Here is a 6,631-nt window from a genome sequence, read left to right as displayed (position 1 = left end):
TCTAAGCAGAGTGCTATGAAAATGGAGACAAAGGAGCAGAATGTTTGTGAAGTCCAGTGACGTTCAGTCCAGAGTGAGCTGTAAAAGATCTACCAAGCTTCAGAATTTAGATCAAGTCTACAGTGGTTGCTTTTTAACATAAAAATATCTTTAAATCACCATCTGTCTCCTGTTGTACATAAGTTCTCTTTGTCTTTTCATTTGTATAATTGAATTTAGTTAAGGACACCTAGAACTGAGAAAGTAAAGAAATTGATGTTACATTAATTATTTAAAAATAGCCCTAAACATCTTGGGTAAAAGCAAGTTACTTTAATTCCCAGTCAAGGAAAACACTATTACAAACTAACCAATAAACAAAATGTTGTGTTATAATGTGGTTCTAAAAGAAGAGAAGAAAACTGTATGCTAAAAATGTTAGAATGCAGTTTATTTTACAGGTTGTATATTATTTTTCTTCATCCTGAATACTTTGTAATGTTTGTGGCTGATAACTCCAACCATCTTAGGTTTATTTGGCTATCATAGCACGCACAACTCTTGTTTTTTCTGAATGTTGTACAACTTCTCTGACAACGTTTGTACAAGAAATGAGGATCATTCACTGTTGTCCACATTATATGCAAATATTAAAAGGACTGGAAATGCAGAATGCTACTTTAGACTTAATTCTCATTAATTTTAATTTTAATTATTATTATTATTATTATTCAATTTCTCACCTTTCAACCTCTACCACTCTCAGCTAAAAGAGTCATGTCATGGCTGTGGGTCTAAGAATTTGAAAAAATATCTGACAGCAGTGATTTTTAAACCCACTTATTATCTGAGTTTAAAAACTACCCAGAAACTACATGGAAACTACCAGTACCCAAGTGAGGTAGTCAAGAGACAACCATGTCTTTCTCCATATCTAGGCTCAATCATTCTTAATTTTCACTGGGAACACCATCAAGAACACTCTTTGTTCTCCAGAACAAGCTTATAAGGAATTTCTACCATATAAATATAGAAGTAGTACGGAAAAATAAATCAGGAATGACTAAAAACTTGAAATAGTTTAGAAGATCCATTTTGCTCTGATAAAATATCAGAAAGAACCAAGGATTTGTCACTTGATATTCCATATTTTCAGAGTTCCTCAGCCAAGTGTAAACTTGGTTTGGAACGAAATTATACAGATAGGAGATAAAGTTTCTGTCCTGAAAACGGTAATGTAGGCAAATCTTGGTCTTACAAACACTGAAATAAAAGCTCCCTAGCTACAGCAACAAAAAGATTAATGTGTAAAGATAGATTTAAAAAAATAAAATAATAATAATAGTAATAATAAATCCCATTGAACTATGCAGACATTAGCTTAAGCACATGTTTGGGAAGAAGAAAATATACAGATATTCAAATATTCAATTAGATAGCAGGAATACATCAGTCCCACTCATTTTGCTATGGATGTCCTTGTGGATTCAAACCTTACTAAAGTATGTTGTTAAAATATCTTGTAAGCTTTTTTTTTTTTTTTTTTTTTTTTTTTGTAGGTATTAAGATCTAACTTCAGTGCCTGGATCTTGATTTAAAAAATATCACTTCTATAGTTATTAGCAATTTATGAATTATGTTTTGGTGTTTTCAACTCCCTGTCTTTTATCGCAAGTATGCAGATAGGCAGTATGAAGCAGATTCTACTTTGAACAGAAATGTGGAATCCTTCCCTTTCATAGAATCATAGAATGGCTTAGGTTGGAAGGGACCTCAAAGACCAACTAGTTCCAACACCCCTGCCATAGGCAGAGATGTCACCCACTAGATCAGGTTTCCCCGGGCCTCATCTAACCTGGTTTTGAACACCTCCAGGGATGGGGCATATACAACCTCTCTGGGTAACCTGTTCCTGTGCCTCACCAGCCTTTGAGTGAAAAATTTCCTTCTCACCTCTAATCTAAATCTCCCCTCTTTTTGTTTAAAATCATTCCCCCTTGTCCTTTCATCATCTACCCAAGTAAAGAGCCATTCTCTATCCTTTTTATAAGAACGATTTAAGTATTCAAAGGCCTGTGAAAGACCCCTGAGGTACACCACTTGTCAGTGGCCTCCACTTGGACATAGATCCATTTATTACCATTTTCTGGGTGTGACCTTCAAGCCAACTCCTCATCCACTGAGTGTCCACACATCAAATCCAAATCTCTCCAATTTGGAGACCAGGGTGTCATGTGGGACCATATCAAGTGCCTTGCAGAAGTCCAGGTAGATGACATCAGTTGGTCTTTCCTTGTCAACCAGTTCAGTCACTCCATTGTAGAAGGTCACCAGATTGGTCAGACATGATTTACCCTTAAAAAATAGTAGGTCAAAAATAAAAAATAACAATATCCTATGAAACGTCATGGTGAATGATCTAGGACAAAAAAGATCTGTGCCATTGTTGTGGTTTAACTCAGTCAGCAGCTAAACACTACACAGCCGTTTGCTCACCCTCGCCCCTCCCTCTCTGGTATGGGGGAGAGAAATGGGAAAGTGAAGCCTGTGAGTTGAGATAAAGATAGTTTATTAAGACAGGATAATAATAATAATAATAATAATATAATTATAATATGTACGAAACAAGTGATGCACAATGCAATTGCTCACCACCTGCTGCCCGATGCCCAGCCTATCCCCGAGCATCCAGCCCCCCACCCCAGCTAGCCACCCCTATATATGGTTTAGCATGATGTCAGATTGTATGGAATACCCCTTTGGCCAGTTTGGGTCATCTGTCGGGTTCTGTCCCCTCTCAGCTCCTGCTGCACCCCTAGCCTGCCTGCTGGCAGGACAGAGCGAGAAGCTGAAAAGTCCTTGGCTTAGTGTAAGCATTGCTCTGCAACAATTAAAACATCAAGATGTTATCAGCACTCTTCTCATCCTGATCCAAAACATAGCACCCTACCAGCTACTAGGAGGAAAATTAACTCTGTCCTTACTGAAACCAGGACAGACACAAATTACAGTTCTTTCTAATTCCATTTGTACGGTTAGGACAATTCTCTAGGTGAGAACAATGGTATTGGCTTTTGTTTCATGGTCATAAGACATCATGTATTTGTGCTATGGCCCTTCCTTTCCTTCATGAATACAAAACGTGAGTACAACAACTGAATGTGGGATCTGCCAAGTGACATTCCATTGTACATGGGTCACAGATCTGGGATTACTCTTGAACCCTCTTCATTAGTTAGTGCAGCACATGTGGGCTTGTATATGTGGGCAGTGCATGTGGGCAGCTTGTACATCAACAGTAAAAATGACTTTGAACATCTCCATTGAGTGTCTTATCTCAGCATGTTGAGTAAAAACACAGTATAATGACAGTTCAGTAGACATTAGGTTACTCAGAGAACTGAGGGCAAGAATAAAATCAGCAAGAATGAGCCTGTTTTCAAAAACTATGGTAGTGAAAATGTAAACAGAATACTAATAAAGCGATACTGGTTATTTCAGAGTGAAGCTTGTGAATGTACACAGCTTCATACAAACCAAAAGAAATATGATCCCTAATCCAATCAGCAATTCAACAAAAATACATATACACAAAAAAAAAAATTGTACATATACACTTAGATACGCTTACACACATTTATTAAGCTATTTATTTATTTACTGTTAAACATGCAAAAAAGAAAAGAAGCAATATATACTTTTCAAAAAACCACAGAATCACATAATCATCTAGGTTGGAAGAGACCTCCAGGATCACCTAGTCCAACCTCTGACCCAACACTAACAAGTCCTCCACTAAACCATATCACTAAGCTCTACATCTAAACGTCTTTTAAAGACCTCCAGGGATGGTGATTCAACCACTTCCCTGGGCAGCCTATTCCAATGCCTAACAACTTTTTCAGTAAAGAAGTTCTTCCTAATATCCAACCTAAACCTCTCCTGATGCAACTTTAGCCCATTCCTTGTCGCCCTGTCACCAGGCACGTGGGAGAACAGACCAACCCCCACCTCGCTACAGCCTCCTTTAAGGTACCTTTAGAGAGCGATAAGGTCGCCCCTGAGCCTCCTCTTCTCCAGGCTGAACAACCCCAGCTCCCTCAGCCACTCATCATAAGACTTGTTCTCCAGACCCCTCACGAGCTTCGTTGCCCTTCTCTGAACTTGCTCGAGCACCTCCATGTCCTTCTTGTAGTGAGGGGGCCAAAACCGAATACAGTATTCGAGGTGCAGCCTCGCCAGAGCCGAGTACCGGGGGACAATCACTTCCCTAGCCCTGCTGGCCACACTGCTTCTTATGCAAGCCAGGATGCTGTTGGCCTTCTTGGCCACCTGAGCACACTGCTGGCTCATATTCAGCCGACTATCAACCAGTACTCCCAGGTTCTTCTCTGCCAGGCAGCTTTCCAACCACTCATCTCCCAGCCTGTAGCACTGCTTGGGGTTGTTGTGCCCCCGCTGCAGGACCCGGCACTTGGCCTTGTTGAACTTCATACAGTTGGCCTCAGCCCATCAGTCCAGCCTATCTAGATCATCCTGCAGAGCCTTCCTACCCCCGAGCAGATCGACACATGCACCTAACTTGGTGTCATCTGCAAACTTACAGAGGGTGCACTTGATCCCCTCATCCAGATCATCAATAAAGATATTAAAGAGAACTGGCCCCAGTACTGAGCCCTGGGGGATTCCACTAATGACCGACCTCCAACTGGATTTGACTCCATTCACCATGACTCTTTGGGCCCGGCTATCCAGCCAGTTTTTAACCCAATGAAGCGTACGCCAGTCCAATCCATGAGCAGCCAGTTTCTCAAGGAGAATGCTGTGGGAAACAGTGTCAAAAGCCTTACTGAAGTCAAGGTAGACCACATCCACAGCCTTTCCCTCATCCACTAGACACGTCACTTTGTCGTAGAAGGAGATCAGGTTCATCAGGCAGGAACTGCCTTTCATAAACCCGTGTTGACTGGGCTTGATTGCCTGGTTGCCCTGCAAGTGCCGTGTGATGACACTCAAGATAATCTGCTCCATGAGCTTCCCTGGCACTGAGGTCAAACTAACAGGCGTATAGTTTCCTGGGTCTACCTTCTGGCCCTTTTTGTGGACGGGCGTCACATTTGCAAGCTGCCAGTTGACTGGGACCTCCCCTGATAGCCAGGACTGCTGATAAATGATGGAAAGTGGCTTGGCCAGTTCTGCTCGTTCTCTCCGTACCCTCGGGTACCCTCAGTACCCTCGGGTGGATCCCATCCGGCCCCATCGACTTGTGTACATCTAAGTGCTGTAGCAGGTCACCAACCATTTCCTCGTGGATTGTGAGGGCCACAATCTGCTCCCCATCTCTTTCCACCAGCTCAGGGTACGGGGTATCTAGAGAACAACTGGTCTTGTCGCTAAAGACTGAGGCAAAAAAAGGCATTAAGCACCTCAGTAAGCAGTAGCCAGATGGAGCTCCAGATGAGCTTTGGCCTTTCTAATTTTGTCCCTATACATCCTTAGAACATCCTTATAATACCTCTGAGTGGCCTGTCCTCTTTTCCAAAGATCATAAACCATCTTTTTTTTCCTAAGCTTTAGCTGCAACTCTCTGTTCAGCCAGGCTGGTCTTCTTCCACGCTGGCTTGTTTTTGGGCACGTGGGGACAGACCACACCTGAGCCTTTAAGATTTCCTTCTTGAGGTGTGCCCAGCCTTCCCGGATTCCTCTGCCCTTCAGGACTGCCTCCCAAGGCACTCTGCCAACCAGTGTCCTGAACAGCTCAAAGTCTGCCCTCCGGAAGTCCAAGACAGCAGTTTTACTGGTCCCCCTCCTGACTTCACCAAGAATAGAGAACTCTACCATTTTGTGGTCACTCTGCCCAAGACAGTTACCGACCACCACATCTCCCACCAGTCCTTCTCTGTTTGTGAACAGAAGGTGAGCGGGGCACCTCCCCTGGTAGGCTCACTAACCTGCTGTGTCAGGAAACTATCTTCCACACTCTCCAGAAACCTCCTAGATTCTTTCCTCTGAGCTGTATTGTATTTCCAGGATATGTCTGGGAAGTTGAAGTCCCCCACGAGAACAAGCGCTGATGCCAGCTGCCTGTAGAATTCCTCATCCGTCTCCTCATCCTGGTTTGGCAGTCTGTAACAGATCCCCACCAGGTTGCTTTCCTTGTTGGCCTTCCAGCCGATCCTAACCAATACGGACTTAACCATACCATTCCCAGTCTCAGCCTCAAGTTCCACAACATCAAAACACTTTCTAATAAAGACAGCCACACCACCACCCCTTCTGTGCTACCTGTCCCTTCTGAAGAGCCAATAGCCAGTCATTGAAGCACTCCAGTCACAGGAGTGGTCCCACCATGTTTCAGTGATGGCAACCAAGTCATAGCTAGCCTGCTGCACAATGTCTTCCAGCTCTTCCTGTTTGTAGCCCATGCTGCTTACATTAGTGTAGATGCACTTCAGCTGGGCCATTTCCTGCTCCCCAGACCCTGACATTGTTCCCCCTGGTACAGTTCTAACGAGCCTTACTTCATTCCCATCCCCCTTCCTACCTAGTTTAAAGCCCTCTCAATGAACCCTGCCAGCTCCTGCGCTAGTGTCCATTTTCCACTTAGAGACAGGTGGGACCCATCTGCAGTTAGCAGGCTGGGTGCCAATTA

The 6,631-nt window shown here is 43.2% G+C and overlaps 1 long non-coding RNA gene across 1 annotated transcript in view; it reads left to right on the top strand.

The window, feature by feature from the left end:
* The window catches only part of LOC106044145 (uncharacterized), a 4,890-nt gene extending 4,351 nt beyond the window's left edge, over positions 1-539 (top strand). The window contains exon 3 of the long non-coding RNA XR_001212140.3: positions 1-539. This exon is cut by the window's left edge and continues 43 nt beyond it. This is a non-coding gene — a long non-coding RNA (uncharacterized lncRNA).
* The last annotated feature ends 6,092 nt before the right edge of the window (positions 540-6,631 follow it).

Source organism: Anser cygnoides, chromosome Z (assembly GCF_040182565.1).
Source record: "Anser cygnoides isolate HZ-2024a breed goose chromosome Z, Taihu_goose_T2T_genome, whole genome shotgun sequence".
In the NCBI taxonomy this organism is placed as follows: Eukaryota; Metazoa; Chordata; class Aves; order Anseriformes; family Anatidae; genus Anser; species Anser cygnoides.
Note: the sequence above shows the minus strand (reverse complement) of the source record. Positions and strands in the feature narration are given on the sequence as shown.